This window comes from Lygodium microphyllum, chromosome 28 (genome assembly GCF_053477565.2).
Source record: "Lygodium microphyllum isolate KBCC chromosome 28, Lygodium_microphyllum_v1.1.10, whole genome shotgun sequence".
NCBI lineage: Eukaryota > Viridiplantae > Streptophyta > Polypodiopsida > Schizaeales > Lygodiaceae > Lygodium > Lygodium microphyllum.
In genome coordinates, this window is record NC_141162.1 from 117,066,023 (window position 1) to 117,083,001 (window position 16,979).

The following is a 16,979-nucleotide window of genomic DNA, read 5'->3' on the forward strand; positions in this document are numbered from 1 at the left end:
ATGATTGGTTTTCGTATACATTCAATGGCTAAATGGCCTACTTGATGACACTTACCACACCAAGTATTTGACCGTATCACATCTCTTCCTGCTCCTGCAACGTTGGATATGCTAGCGGTATTCACTTTCAGCGTCTGTAGCTGCTCTGTAATCACATCCATCAACTCCTTTTTGATATTTGCAACTGAGTTGGATAAGTAATCTTTCAAGCTTTCTCCTCCAGAGGTACTAGCAGGAGGGTTTTGAGGAGTCTCTGTAATCACTGCATAAACAGGTTAGGCTGGTACAGAGGGGTCTCTGTTCTGGTTCTGATTCAGAGCTCCAATTTAAACTGTTGGCTGTTGGCTCTAGTTGGTAGGATTCCACTGTTACTACTGATTTGGCATTGAGGAAATTGGTTGGAACCATTGTTGTTGTGGTTGAACCATCATTTGAGGCATGGATTGTGGCCACTGTGGATTTGGTGCACTATACTGTGATACTGGGGGCATCTGTTGGTAAGGGTAGGGGACAGTCCCTGGGACTGCATTTGGTGGGTACATCATTCCTGGCATCAGAGGAGGTAGGACTCCTCTTCCTATATTCATCGCTAATCTAGCTTCCACTTCATCCTACAGTCTTACACTTTCTGTTGCAGCTTGCAGTGTGGCTGGTCTTTGTAGCTCCACAAACTTACGGACTTCTGGTTGTAATCCTCTGAGAAACACTCCCTTCTGAATGCCATCATCTAGATTATGGTTAGTCCATCTTTTCAGGATGGATTCCATTCGTGAGACATAAGCTTCTACTCTTTCTCTAGAGGATTGACTTAGGTTCATAAATTTCTCTCTCATCTGCTCTTCAAAACCTTCACGCCTGAATTTAGTGAGGAAGGCCAACTTCAGGTCGTTCCATGTGCCAAAAGTTCCTGCTGCTTGTCTCTCATACCACTGAAACGTCGCGCTCTTGAAAGTGGCGAGGAATATTGCCAACCAATGCTCAAGGGTTCTGGCATTGTTAGCCACACATGCTACCATAAACTCTGCTACATGAAGATCGGGGTCTTCATTGTACTCTCCCTTAAAAACTGGCAATGGGACTACATTCGCTGGCCTGTCATCAATATTTCCAGGATGGATCTGGCTTGGAAGTGGACCTCTAGCAAGAGGAGGAAGGGCTTGATGTGCCATTGGGGCTTCTGTAAAGAGTTCCGCAAGGGCATCAAAGGCGGCTTCTGCTGTGAGGTTGTTCTCAGCCTTGATTTTTGCTTTCTCTCTTCTCACGTACCTCTGGACTCGTTCTAACGCTTGCCTCTTTATTGCGTCATTCATCAGGGGGTTGGCTCCACTATGTTGTTAGTGCTCCACAGAGAGTTAAAAGAGGGCTTCAGTCTCTGGAGGACTCTCTTGCCAACATTTCTTCTACTTCTTTCTTTTCAACGTCTCTGAATTTTGCTTTCATTCCACTGCACAGAGGAAGGTATTCGGTTCTGAAGGTGTCAAAATGCATACGTTTGAGCATTGTGGTGGTGCCATCATCATAGTAATGCTAGCTTCTGATGGTTTCAACAGTGTATATTGTGAAAAACACTCTATCTACCAACTTCGAGTGGGTTGCTAATTGAACAAATAGAAGATTATCAGTACACCAAGCATCCCATGTATCTTGCTGTTGAGCATCCACAAACAAATTCCAAGTCTTTTCCTTCTTGTCTCTGTGAACCTCCACAGACCAAGACTCCTGAAGCTTCTTCACAATCTCCCACTTGATGATGTCTGGAAACTTCTCAATGAATGCCAAATCTTCCATGGATGGTCATTCTCTCTGTTTCTGCTCTTTAGTTTGTTCCCAAACAGTCTGCCACCAAAATGCAAGTTTCTGTTGCTTCAACAGGAAGAGGAAACTGTCCACCACATAGAGCATGCATCATGATGGTGATGTGTTTTTGCCATTGTGGGATGAACTTCTTGTGGAAAGTGGCTTTGATTATGAGAAATTCCAACTCTTCAGTGAAAGAATGAACTTTACAAACATCCATTGAATTCTTCTCTTCTTGGCAATGCTATTTCCTTGATTTTCAGCCTCTTCTGGTGCTTGTTGATGGCAAGTTTCCCCAGCTGCGCACAAAAAACATGGAGCCCCAAGAGGAACACCAAGGAAAAGGGAATTCTCTTGCAAGAAAATCTATCTTGTAACATCAACAAGCTTGTTTATCATGTTTCATATGATCACAATGAAGAAAAGATCACCAGGCACAACAAATCTTCATACAGCATCATGTAGATCTCCCATGGATTTGATAGAATCAACCATATTCTTCAATATCTTCACAAAATCCATCAATATAACAAAGAAAGCAAAGGAATACACAATCTTTGAATGAAAATACATAACATAGTATTCATCTTCAATATCTTCATAGTCTTCTCTCTCAATCTCTCATATACAATCACTTTGTTTCAGTAGAATTGACTATCTCTGACTCTCTATCTCTCTCTCTCTCTCTCTCTCTCTCTCTCCATCAATAATACATCATATCCTCACTACAATCTCTCAAAAATCACTCTCAATAATCCTTCTTAGGTCGTGGATACCCCTCCCAAGAGGTATGTCTAATATGAAGAGTCACCAGAGCCACTATAGTGTCCTTTCATAGCTCACTACTGTCACTTCACTCTAGTCTTCACTTGAGTCTTCGACAGCTACTTCTTTCAGCTCTTTTGTAGTTGTATTCACCTCTTTTCAAGGCTAGAAAACTTTCCCAACCTACACTCTCATCCATCAGAACACATACAGAAGCATACAGAACAGTCACAGAACAGCTACAGTACAGAACAGAAACATAGGCTCTACAGAAGACCTACAGAAGGTTACAAAAGGTCATTAAAACCACATAACTCATACTCAAACCATTCCAAACTCTCACAAACCCTTCAATAAACTTTCACAAGATCTCAATCTTCATCAATCAATACTCCATCCCACCTTACAGAAGACAATCAGAACAAAACAGAAGGTATATAGAACCAATTAGAACCTATCAGAACATCACAAAACCACATATCTCCACTGATAAACATCATGAACTTTCAAAACACAATCAATATAATCCAAAACACTCTCAAACCACTTCCAAACCAATCAATCATCTCATAAAATCAACCATTCAGCTCTCAAAAACAACAAAAATCAACCAAAAAACAAGTCATTTCAACACTCAACAGGGCATATAATACAACATTCAAACGAGCTACTGGTCACACCCCATTCAAGCTAGTATATGGAGAGGAGTGTGTCCTACCCCTAGAGATCAAGTTGCCGACGATATGATTCGTAATCAATCATTCTTTGGGTGACGAGGATGCCCTCTTAGAGCGCTTTACTACTTTCGCACACCTCGATGAGATTAAATTGCACAGCTTGCTACATCAGGAGGTGACCAAGCACCAGATGAAGCAGCTCCATGACCTAAAAGCAAAGAAATATACTTTTAAGAAAGGAGAGCTAGTGTTGTACTATGATATGCATAGAGAATTATTTCCAGAAAAGCTGGAGCTCAAAGGGGACGGTCCTTATAGGATTGTCACGATTGGGAAGAATAAATCTACAACATTATTGGCAGATCTTGAGGGTGTGGAGTTTAAGAATAAGGTTAATCTTAATAAGATTAAACTTTATTATTTCTGACTGCGCTAATGACATAAGTGCTTGCAGGTCTATGCGTGATTGATTAGACATCTTCAAGAAAACAACGATAGAGGTTGATGGGTCGACTAATTCCTTATTTGGAGCACCCATATCTAGAGCAACGATATCATTAAGAAAAGCTCATTTGGTGGAGTAAAGGCTATAAAGTGACTGAGCAAGATGACGGGACATTCGTTTGGGAGATTGCCTTTTTTCATCACTTTTTGCAGATTTTGACGAGAGTCCCTATAGTCTTTAATGATGAAGGGGGGATGGAGCTGTCAGTTCATTCGCTAAATATGTTGAATTTTGACTATTATAATTACGAATATGGGAGTTCTAGATGGTTGGCTGTGTAAACCCATTGTGAACGTACACATTATATTTTGATGGGGCGTCTAAGGGTCCTAATAAAAAAGGGAGTGTTGGAGTAGTTATTCGAGATCCCTGATGTAAAGTTACAATGAAATTAGCTAGTTATCTCGGGGTAGGATTCACTAACAACATGGCGGAGTATAAAGCCTTGATTATGGGATTGAATATTGCTAAGAAATTTGGTATTCAGCAGTTGTTAGTAAAAGGGTATTTTCAGCTAATCTTAAATCAACTCAATGGGACATATACAGTCCAGAATCCCATCCTTCGTATGTATAATCGAACTACTATAACCCTACTTGATAAATTTGAGAGCGTCTCTCTTCAGCTGATTCCACGTTCTTGGAATCGGTTTGCAGATTCACTAGCCAAATTCGCTTATGAATATGACCTCTTCTTCAACTGTGGTCCTAGTCTGGATGTTGTTATTGACAATGAGATCGGACCTGGTCACTTGTGGGGAATGTTATTAGACCATGCGTTATATGGCATGCCATGGTTGATATGGGTAATGTGAAGAGTAGCCGAGACCCATCTACCACTATTATCCTTGACACATAGGTTGATTCAACGATATATTATGTGTACGCCTCTTGCTATGTATGCAGGAGGTATGGGTCACAACTTGATGCATTTAGTTTAGGGCTGAGAGCCCTATTTTTTCCCTTGGAATAGAGCATATTTTTGTATATCTGCTTTCTTCCAAGGAGGGATCTATATGAGCTGGTTTGATTGATTTCTTTAGGCCAAGAGGGCCAGTTGTTTTAAGGGTTTAGTGTTTGATTTCTTTAGGCCAAGAGGGCCAGCTAGTTTGCAGTAAAAATGTGCTATTCCTTTAGGCCAAGGGGACCCTATGTTTGTTTGGTTCAGGTATGTTTAATGGGTTTTTGTTTTAGTGCTTGCATCATACATGTTGATGAAGTCGTTGGAGGGAGCCTTTGCTACGGGGGAGCTTCTTGTGGCCATTCCAAGTGGTTTCGTTCCCTTTCCGAGGTTTTTTTTTTCCTTAAGCAATTAGTGATACATGTGCCTATGAGGGTTACTTTCTTTTTGTTTATTGGGGATTGGCAATTGAGGCATGGAGTTCCACCAAGTTTAGGTTTGGTATGTCTGTGGGAGATCTGAGTAGTCATTGCCTCTTGCAATGGCATCGTCAGGTACTAAAATGCCTATTTTAGATGGAAGTTTTAGTGACCCTGTTCTATTGACCTGCTAGGCGGCTGATCTAGGAGGTCCTGTTAGCGTGAGGCAGTTAGAAAAGCTTACCAGACAAAATGATGCTACAAAGAAGAAAGACCCTAAATATTTGAAAGGAACTATATGAATATATGGAGGTGTGTAAAAAGGGGTTCTAACCACTAAAGCAATAAAAAAGAAAAGAAAGAAAAATCTTTGAGCAGTTTTTTATTGCCTTACGAAGGCCTGGTAGGTTCCTAGGGATGAGTCAGAACCGGGGCCGATGCCTTGTCTTCCCAAGGGTGGCATCTGGCTAGAAAAATAAGAATAAAAGATAGTTGGAGCGAAAATAAAAGTGAGCGCTCGAAAATGATTAAGTGTTGCCTCGCGAGGGCTTAGTAGGTTCTTGGGTACCGAGACAGGACTTGAGGTCGATGCCCTGTTCTCCTTGGATCACTATGCTCAGCTCCCTCCTTCTTACATGCCCGAGTATGGGAAATACGAGGCTAAAGGACCAATGTGTTAAAAGATAATATTTGTTGATCAGGCTGTAAGAGTCCTCGCCTAGAGGGAGCTCCTAGTTGAGTTGTCCTTAGTTAGGTAGGTAGTTCAGACCACCACCTAAGATGACCTCTCGGATAGTATTTTTTAGCTTGGCTGTGTTGGAGCAGTTGGTTAACGACTAGCTTTGGGCTTTTTATAAGATTTTCCTAGGCCTACTCCTCGTGGATTTTATGCCTCAATTTTGTTAGGGGGCAGGGTGAGAGCTGTGATGTGTTTTGATGCGTCTCTATTTTGTATCAGCTGGATGCTCTTTATGATTGTGTATGTGCAGATTTGCTCGTGGTATTTGACGGATTGAGCCACCCTATCCCGTGGTCACCAATGATAGATGATTTTTGACATCGAGAAATGCTTAAAAATAGCTAAAATTTTTAAATTTTAGGGAAAAAATAGACTTCGTCGAAGGCGACAGCTGCAATTAGTATAATTTTAAGCAGCAAGGTCCAAAAAGTGCTTAAAAGACCCATTGGACGGCAGTCGATGAATTTTCATAATTTTTTGGCATGTCAAAGGGGCCCTGGGGGGACACTCGATAGTGGGGGACTTCAAGACAAATGCCCAGGATTTTTTAGTGGCCGAATTGGAGGAACGATCGAATGGGATGCCCGGGAGGCCAAGGACCACAAAGGCCAAATGTAAAAGGACTTGGTGGGAAGGGGGTGACCCTTGGGGTCTTCTAACCCCCCAAAATTTGACGATGGGGGGGGGGGGGGCATTTTTTGGATGGTTTGAGGAAGAATGGCAACGTTTTTAACAGGACACCGATTTTTTTAATGGAGGGAGTCATGAAGCTTCAACACAACCTCCAAAACTGATTGCATCCTTGATCTTGTGCTTCTCCACACTCTCCATTGCTAGCCTTCACGCGAGCAATGGTTGCCTGGATGAGGAGATGCAATTTCAGTATTTCTCTCTCCTCCCTCTCTCTCCCCTAAAGAGACAGTTCATGCCCATGAAGAAGATTGAAGACCGCTTGTCCAGCATGGCACTAGATCACTCTCGGATTGGTGGAGGGCTAGAGTTTACTATTCGGAGGAGGGCTGAGCCTTGAATGAGGGCGGATCTACAGTCATACATCATATTTTAAAACTCACAAAGAAGGAAAAAATCGGTAATTCTATTTCACAAAGAAAAATTGATTGTTTTTGACAATTGATTGAGTCAATGTTGTTCTTATGGAGTGAAAATTGGTAGAAATGTTGTTCACTGTTTGTTCTATGCTTTCATTATGAAAAAATCAAAAAACATAAAGTCAAAATGTTGAAAATAATTTTTAGAAACCGGTAAATACGGTTTTTATGAGGAAAATAGAGTTTTTGGTGTTTTCGGGTGGGATAAACCAATACACATGGGAGATAAAATGCTAATAAAATCTATATTTCTGTTGTTCTAAGAATCAAGAGCTAGAGCTATGAAAATATAAGCAAATTTTTATTGAAAAATATAGAAAAATAGAGAAAAATAAGAGAAAATAGGAATATGCCTTAGAAAAATACTAAAAAATATAATAAGTGATTGTGGATGTATGGTGGAGCAAAGCATGAGGTTCCGACTCAGTTTGCTCTATATTTTTATTACAGTGTGTGATTTATTGCTATTTATATACTAAATCATGACAAAATAATCTCTATACACCTATGCAACGAAGCAAAACTTAAACGGTGAGGGGGAGTAGGATTTTGTGCAACAGTTTGAGGATTGAAATAATACAAATTCTGATTTTTTTGGCCTATGCTATGCATTTAGAAAACGGTTTATTTGAAAATTAGAGATCTAGTAGCACAAGGTTTGCCTTGATGCTAGATTCTTGCAACGAAGCATATACGTGTATTAGTTGGAATTTATGGAAAGATTGTTTGCATATTAGCACAGACTGATTTGGAAATATAATTGTTTGTGCACGATGAGACATCCACTATTGCATTAATCATACATGTGGTATCAACTCCTGGAAATGCATAGCAATTGTTTGAATTGTAGTTGATCCACACTTGCGAGGGTGAGATTTTCCTTACCATAGGTTAGTCGTTCATTTCTTGGGGAAGATTATTAGTGAGGAAACATGGTATCTCTTGGATCTCGCTGGCAAAGAAAGGAGTCTTGTGCGAATGTGTTTATATGTAAAAGCAGCACATTTAGGGGCCAATCCCCAAGATGTAGGAGAGCTGCAATGGGGTCATGGCAATCAGCCGGTGGGGTGCCTCCTATGTTTGTGATATATGGCACTTACTGCTAATATGTGTGGGATATTCCCTTTGATGGGTGTTGGAAAAGGTACCGTTGAACTCTTATCTAATCACTAGACTGAAATCTAGAGCAAGTAGTTCAAAACTTGGCTACAAACAATCCTTCAAATTGTATATGGCATTTACCATAATGGCCCCCTCCCGCACCTCCCCCAAGTAGGTTGGAGAGAAAATGCACGCCGTGACAAGTCCTCCAAATTAGACCCCAGTGTAGTAATGGCTCTACACAGGCATGGATTCTCACTTGCAAAAGAGCAACCAAAAGCCCATATCAGAACAGAGACAAACAGAGACCCTAGAACCTCAATGGGCCAAAGTGGAAATTAACAACATCAAGCTATAACTGCGAGGAGGACTAGATATAACAGTCCTGACAATAGATGCACCTTGAATAGTACTACATAGACGATCCAAGACATCAGTGGAGAATCCACATCTGGTTGTGCAGTTGGGGACCCAAGGGAATTTGTTAGAATGCTTAAATTTATAAGCCAAGACCCAAAAGATGAAGACATAGTACGGCCTGCTTATCTTAGGGTCAAACTCACCGCGAAAAGAGAGCACACTATTGATGCTCTAATTAATGAAGGAGGAGATTTTAATATCTTGACCTATGAAGTATGGACCCTACTAGGCCATCCAGAGCTCACACTGACTAATGCAACTCTTAGCCCTTACGGGGGACACCCACAAGCACTCATAGGGAAGTGTAAAATCCTTGTGACAATTGAAACTTGAAGCTTGTTCATCCTATTTCATGTTCCTTCAAATAGTGCTAATTGCGGGAAGAAAACCCTCCTAGGAAGACCCTTCAAAAGGGCGACCAAGTGTGAGGCCAACTATGTAGCACAGAGGATATACCTGACACTACCGGGTGTGAGGATAGTCACGACCTTTAGCAAGGGTGACTTGATTGAACCTCAAGGGAAAGTCAAGGAAGGTGCTGACATAACAGTCAAGCCTGCTAACGAGAGCAAGGACTTGTTGGAAGAGTTAATACAAGCACATGTCAAACAACGAGAACTACTGAGTGAGGCCATGCTAAAAACAAGAAGGTCAGGAGACAATGCCAAGGACGGACTTTGGACTTACAAATATTGTAGAAGACCCCAAAAGAAGCCCAAGCCTTATAAACGAAGGCATCGATGGAGGGTTAGCACAACGCCGTGATGGATATCCAAAGTATTGCTACGTGCTCAAGGGTATTACGCAGGTAACCGATGGATTTGGGTGCCAAAACCCCTTGCTAAACCCCCTCTGTCGATTGAAGGCCAGAGCGTATCAAGAGCAAAGAAGCGTAGGAGGAGATGTAAATGAAAAATCAAGTCTTGAGTAAAAAACATTGGAGTGACCGAGCCTCTCATGGTCGAAATCAAGAATCAAAACGGGACTAATCGGAGGGTAGATCCTCAGCCTAGCATGCTTGACAAGCAAATATCATATATAATCATTGAGGATATGCAGAAGCCACTAGTGCCCAAGTAGTCTTTGATTCCCCAAGAGGATAACAGGCATCATAGGCACAACATTGCTCATGGCAAGGTTAAATGCTTAACAAACCAAATGGTAAAATCATCTAATAGCCGCAAGCAAATCTTCCAGCCAGTGTCGGAGCCACTTAGGAGTCCCAAGTCTCCTACACCCTCTTTCCCTAAATGGACACTGAAAGCACAACAGCAGTCATCAAGTGCAACTGCTCAATCCCAATCTCTAACTCCATGTAAGCTTCCAAATGTCCAAGAGGTGGGACATGACACCATCCTTAGCTCTCGGCCCAAGGATATGCTTGTGCAATCTAATATGACTAGATCAACTCATACTCTATCTACACAAGTGAATGCTCAAAGGGCAACAAAAGACACAACCACTTTCGATCGCCTTAGGGACTTGACACTGCAATCTACTAGCAGTAGCCAGTCCATTGAAATAGCTGCTACTACTTCCAATTAGGGATCACAACAATCACAGCACTTGGTCGTGACAACAACCCTTGCGAAATGTGTCCTTAGTAGTTCACTTATGGAGGAGGTGCTGCAACCAGGATCCTTGACAACTCCAACACTTCCAAAGCACCTAAAGCCTAGGCCTGAGGAGAAACCTCTCAAAGATGTGGCCAAGGAGATGGCGCATCTGACCAATCAACTTAGCAAGGCTTTCCAGCAGGCTGCAGCTACGTCCCATGAGAACACACCAAAGAAAGAGAATGTTGAGGCCCAGCCAAGCACATCGACGAGACCTAGTTCAAGGTCCTGAGTCTTCAAGGGACACACCTCAATTGCCTAAGAAAAAGAAGAGAAAAGAATGAAAACAACAACGGCAGCTGCAAGTGGCTGTAGATCCCAAGAAGATTGAAACCAAGAGTGTCGAAGAGATGAGGAATAAAGCATCGAGACCATCCACCAATGAACCCATTGATGTCTCTCCTAATAGCGGTGAAACCTTAGACACATCCATGTGTTCTAAAAAATCAAAGCAGCCGTTACCATCAACGGTTGCTTGCAGCACTCAATCCATCGATAACAGAACTCGCATTGACCAATCAAGAGTGGATACAACACTGTCACAATAGGGTGAAAATTTTATACCAGTCACATCTAAGGAGAACCATGACGCAACAACAAAGCCTCAGGGGAAACATGGAAACCCCGAGAGCATAAGTAATCCTAGCGTTGACCAATCTTGTTCATCTAGTCCTGAGCCCCCAGCTATGCTAAAGCCTAGGGAAACTCCTAGAACCTTGCATGAGATAGCAACCGAGCAAGCCCTCATTGAACATCGAAGTGTTGCAGAATGCTTGACTGAGTTGGATGCTAAGCTCAAGGTGTTCGTACGTGTTGATGTCATGGCAGACATGGGCGCATTCCCTAAGGAGCAGCTTGAAGAATACTTGCCATTTTTCCTATCTTGGGAAGAGGAAGTATGAGAAATGCGGGATCTAGAGCATGGCAAAGGCGGAAGCTATGGATGATGGAAGATGAAGATACTACTCATGTTGACATTGACAAAGAAGAAAACTGTTACACAAGTGAATTAGGTTTCAAGATTGAGACTTGAACTCATAAACACAATCTTTTGTAGGACTGACAATGACACAGAGACTTGACACAAAGAGACAAGTACTATTGCATTATCATCATATGAAAGTGATAATCAAGTACATCATTATATAGGATTGCTTGGTAGCACATTTCATCACTGTGCCTATGGGATCTGTCTCTCTTCCTAGAATGAACTACATCTTCCTAGCCTAGTTGTTCCATACAAAGGGGCATACATAGGGTGTGATTGGCAGATTCTCAACACCCCTCCTCAATCACAACCTGAAAGTACAAAGTGTGTAGAGGCTTTAGTGAGAGCAGCACCTGCAAAGTGTGGGCATACCACAAACATGGCAAAACACCAGAGGCTGTCGCAGAAAAGGCTAAGTGTGGGTACCATAAACATGGTGGACATCCAAAGGCTATAACAGGGGCCTCACAAAGTGTACAGAGGCTGTAGTACAAGGCTACATGAGGAGTTTACAAATCTTATGAAAGGAACATTAAGGCAGGTACAATGCTTTTAAAACAGAAAATGAGAGACAAGGACCGATAGGCCCTTGTGGTCTTTTTTAGCATATGCTATTTCTTTGTCAGCATCATGGAAAATCTTCTTATCTTTCTTCTCTTCTTCATGATATTCTTGGTTTTCTTCTTTATTGACTTTGCTTGTAGCATTTTTGAGTTTGCTCTTTCAGTTGTTCCCCTCAAGCATGTTAGATATGATCAATGCCCCACCCTCATTAGGTATTACCAATGATCCATGGTGCTCAAAGTTGTAAGGCCCCCATTATGAGGAGAAGCCAAGTGTGAGCCCGGACATTGGTGGAGTCGTGACTTGTATATCAGATGAGGTCTATGTGACCGGATGGAAAAAAGGTGACCATTGTGGGTCTAATCTTTGGGTTAGACAGAGTGGTTAAGTTGGTAGCAACTCGAGGCACCTTGCATTGAGTTGCGTAGTAAGGGAGTTAAAAGGGGCCCCTATTGTGGGGTCCGGGGGCCGCGGAAGCGGCCCCTGGCTGGGGGGTCCCAGGGGGGCCAACGGCCCCCCCTGGCGGGGGTTCGGGGGCAGCGCCCCCGGCCCGATGGTAAAGGGAATATTCCCTGGAATATTCCCTGGCCGACTAGTGGAGGCTCATATGGTAGGTCGGTCAGCAGGCCGACCTAACGACCTTCGCGGGCTATAAAAGCTAAACCCCTTCGCAGCCATCTTACACTCATCTTTCACCCAGTCAGAGTTGTTGTTCCAGCTAGCCTTAAGCTCTTCACCTATCTTCTGTCTAGATCGCCATCTAAGCTTCATTTAGTGGAAGCGCACGGGTGGACAGAGCCATCTTTGTATCAGTTGTTTGGAGTTAAAGAATTTTACTGATTCTCCTCTTATCTGTTGTGTACTCTCTATTTTTTTCTCAGATTCTGTTCGCTGCGCCGTGTAATATTTTACATGGTATCAGAGCCCAGGGGGCTCTAGAGATCGGAGAGCGTGCAAGAGGCAAAGGCTTCAATAGCAAAGAGAAACGATGTCGACTCCGGGAAGCAGTTCTGGCGCATCAGGAAGCGGTGCAGGAGGTGGTGCTGCTGTACCGGCTATTCAAACACTGAGGATTCGTCCACCAACCTTCAGCAAAGGCAAGTTAGATGGTACAAACTACACCTTGTGGAAATTCAAAATTACAACTATCCTTGATTCTTATGAGCTTCTGGAGACTGTGCTGGGGACTGACGCAGAACCACAGCCTATCCCCGACCCATCAAATCCTAATGTGATGATTCCTCCGAATGCAGATCTTCTACGAGCTTGGAAACGAAGGAATGCAGATGCATTGTGTGCCTTAGTTACAAGCTGTTCTGACAGTGTTTTGACTCTGATTCAGCATACAACCAAAGCGTCAGAGGCTTGGAATGTACTAAGGAGTCAGTATGAAACACGAAACCAAACAAGGATTCAAAACTTGGAGAATCAACTAGCAGCGGAGAAGTTTGCTGAAGGAGAGACGGTTGAAGCATTCATCACTCGGATTAAGAATCTGCGCGACCAGATGGCTGGCGCTGGGATACAAAAGACTAGCGAAGAGCTAGCTCGGAGGTGTCTTCGGATTTGTCCACAAAAGTTTGATGGACTAGTAACTGCCCTTAATACTCAGGTGAGACCTCAAGCTTTGACTTTTGAGGAGTTTTGGGCATTATTAAAGGAGGAGGAGTTGAGGCTGAAAGCCCGAGAAGGAAGCAACAATGGAGATGCTGCATTCTCTGCCAATGCAAAAGGCAAAGGTGTTTCCTCCACAAAAAATGATGGTGACAAAAAGAAAAAGGGCGGCAAGAAGAAGTTTCAAGGAGAGTGCTTCTACTGTAAGAAGAAAGGACATGCAATTGCAGATTGTTGTGTCAAGAAGGCAGATGAAAAGAATGGTACCCTTAAAACTAAAGGGAAAGAGACAGCCAATACGGCTGAAGCAGAGTTGGAATTATTCATGGCGACCATTGAGGAAGTGTGCTCCTCGGCGCAAGAAGAATCTACCACTGACTCTTGGGTGTTGGATAGTGGGGCCTCCCGTCACATGACCAACAAGAAAGGTCTATACAGTTCTATGCAGCCTCTACAAGAATCCATCACTGTGACGGTTGGAAATGATGCTAAATGCCCTGCTGCGGGCACAGGTACTATTTCTTTTGTTGCTGCAAATGGTGAAGTCAAAAAGATTTCAAATGTGTTGTATGTTCCCGAAATCAGGAGAAATCTCTTATCAATTGCTGCCATAACTGATCTTGGTCATGAAGTGAGGTTCAAGAAGATAGGTGCAGAAATTATTGATAGTGCTGGCACAATTGTTGGCAAAGGAGAAAGAAGGAACAACCTGTATGAGCTAAGTGCTCTTACAGCCACCGCTGGAGTGGGCACAAGTAAGCTTTGGCATGAAAGGTTTGGACACATCAGATTTGCAGTATTGAAGGAGATGCAAAAGCAAGGTATGGTTGCTCACCTACCTACAATAACTGAATTGAAGGAACCATGTGAAGCTTGTATGATGGGCAAGCAACAGAGAAAGGCATTTCCACAAGAAAGCAAGAATAGAGCACATGCTTCTCTAGAGTTGGTGCATACTGACTTGTGTGGTAAGATGCCTACACAAGCCTTGGGGGGATCTTCTTATTTTATGTTGATTGTCGACGACTACAGTAGGAAGATGTGGGTGTACTTCCTTCGTGATAAGGCTCAAGCTTTTGGTAAGTTTAAAGAATGGCTAATACTTGTTGAGAATGAAACAGTGAAAAGTGTGAAGAAGTTTAGAACAGATGGTGGTGGTGAGTTCAACTCAAAGGAGTTTAAAGGCTTTTGCAAGAGCAAAGGGATCAAGCGTCAATTGACGACGCCTCACACACCTCAGCAGAATGGTGTTGTGGAACGCAGGAATCGTACCATTGTGGAGATGGCAAGATGCATGCTAAAGGGCAAGGGATTGCCTAACCATTTTTGGGCTGAAGCTGTTAATACTGCAGTCTACATTCTAAATCGGAGCTACACAAAGGCTCTCAAGGGAAAAACACCTCATGAGGCTTACACTGGTAAGAAACCATATGTTTCACATTTCAGAATTTTTGGATGTGAATGTTATGCACATGTTCCAGATGAGAAGAGAAACAAGTTACAACCAAAAAGCAGAAAATGTATCTTCTTGGGTTATAGTGATGAGCAGAAGGCTTACAAGTTATATGACCAAGAGGCAAAGAAGATCATCGCGAGCCGTGATGTGGTGTTCAAGGAGGAGCCGCATACAGTGGAGGAGGAGAAGGCAAGGTCTTCCACTTTATCATCAAGCGAAGAAGTAGTCCACTATGAACCTGTCCCGAGAGCTATCCCTATTCTTAAGGAGGAGGAAGCATCATCTTCAGATGATGAGGAAAAAGTTCACCAACCTGACATCACCCCACCGGAAAAGCCATTGCCGCGCTGGGTGAAGCAGCTCTATGACCACAATAATCCTATGCCTGCATCTATTAAGGAGAAGGCAGACGGACCAAGGAGGTCTCAGAGAATAGAGGAGCAAAGGAGGGCTTCTGCTCACATAGTCAACATGGCCTTGATGGTTGAGATTATGAGAGAAGTAAAGGAGCCAACTGACTTAGAAGAAGCACTTGCAGATCCATCATGGAAGGCTGCTATGCAGGCGGAGTATGACAGCATAATGAAGAATGACACTTGGGAGCTAGTGGATCGGCCAGCAAAGCGGAAGATTATTGGCACCAAGTGGATCTGGAAGGTAAAGTACAAGGCTGATGGTACCTTAGAAAAGTACAAAGCTAGACTGGTTGCCCAAGGATTTTCACAAGTTGAAGGGTTTGATTTTCAAGAGTCATTTGCCCCAACTGCCAGAATGACCACTATTCGCACGGTACTTGCAGTGGCTGCCCACAAGAAGTGGCCAGTGTACCAAATGGATGTAAAGTCAGCATTCTTAAATGGTGACCTCAAGGAGGAGGTGTACGTGGCTCAGCCACCAGGGTTTGAGGCCCCCCATTCTGAGAACAAAGTGTGTAAACTGAAGAAGGCATTGTATGGGCTGAAACAAGCCCCCAGAGCATGGTACCAGCGGATAGATAGGTTCTTTTTAAACCTAAACTTCAAAAGATGTGCCTCAGATGCTAACTTGTATGTTTACAGGGATGGTAAAAAGTCTGTAATGATTGTCCTATATGTGGACGACCTTCTTATTACAGGTGACTATGAAGATATGATCAACCAAACTCGAAAGGCTTTGAGTTTTGAGTTTGAAATGACAGACTTGGGCTTGCTGCACTATTGTTTGGGGATTGAAGTCTGGCAAGAGCCAGGAAAGATCTTCATCTCTCAGAAGAAGTATGCATGGGAGATCTTGAAGGCATTTGGCATGACCGAGTGCAAGGAGATAGCTACACCTATGGAGGTGAATGTAAAGTTATCCGTTGAGGATACATCAGCACTAGCAGACATTGGGAGGTATAGGAGGTTGGTCGGCAGTCTAATCTACTTGTGTAACACCAGACCAGATATCAGTTTTGCTGTTGGTGTTTTGAGCAGGTTCTCAAACAAACCTCATGAGAGTCATTGGAAGGCTGGGATGCGGGTGCTCAGATACTTGAAGAAAACTCTTGACTATGGTATCACATACAGTTTCGGAACTTCTCTTGTGGGGAACTGTGACTCAGATTGGGCAGGAGACATTGATTCGAGGAAGTCAGTTTCTGGTTATTGTTTCTCTTTGGGTTCAGGAATTTTCTCTTGGATTAGTAAGAAGCAACCAACAGTGGCATTGTCTTCTACCGAAGCAGAGTACAAGGCAGCTTGTTTTGCTGCATGTGAGGCCGTATGGTTGAGAAGGATTCTATGGCATATGGGAGTGCAGGATGAAGAACCAACTGTGCTGAGATGTGACAATCAGAGTTGCATCGCCATTGCCAAAAATCCAGTGTTTCATGCACGCACCAAACATATAGAGATCCAGTATCACTATGTGCGTGATTTGATGGAGGATGGGATAGTTGAATTGGTCTACTGTCCAACAGAGGAGAATGGAGCAGATATCTTCACCAAAGCACTTACGAAGGATCTGCTTCAAGTTCATCTTCAGAGACTCGGCATTGGGCCGAGGAGATAGTTCACCTATGGGTGGACATTGAGGGGGGGTGTTAGATATGATCAATGCCCCACCCTCATTAGGTATTACCAATGATCTATGGTGCTCAAAGTTGTAAGGCCCCCATTATGAGGAGAAGCCAAGTGTGAGCCCGGACATTGGTGGAGTCCTGACTTGTATATCAGATGAGGTCTATGTGACCGGATGGCAAAAAGGTGACCATTGTGGGTCTAATCTTTGGGTTAGACAGAGTGGTTAAGCTGGTAGGGGGGTCCCAGGGGGGCCAGCGGCCCCCCTGG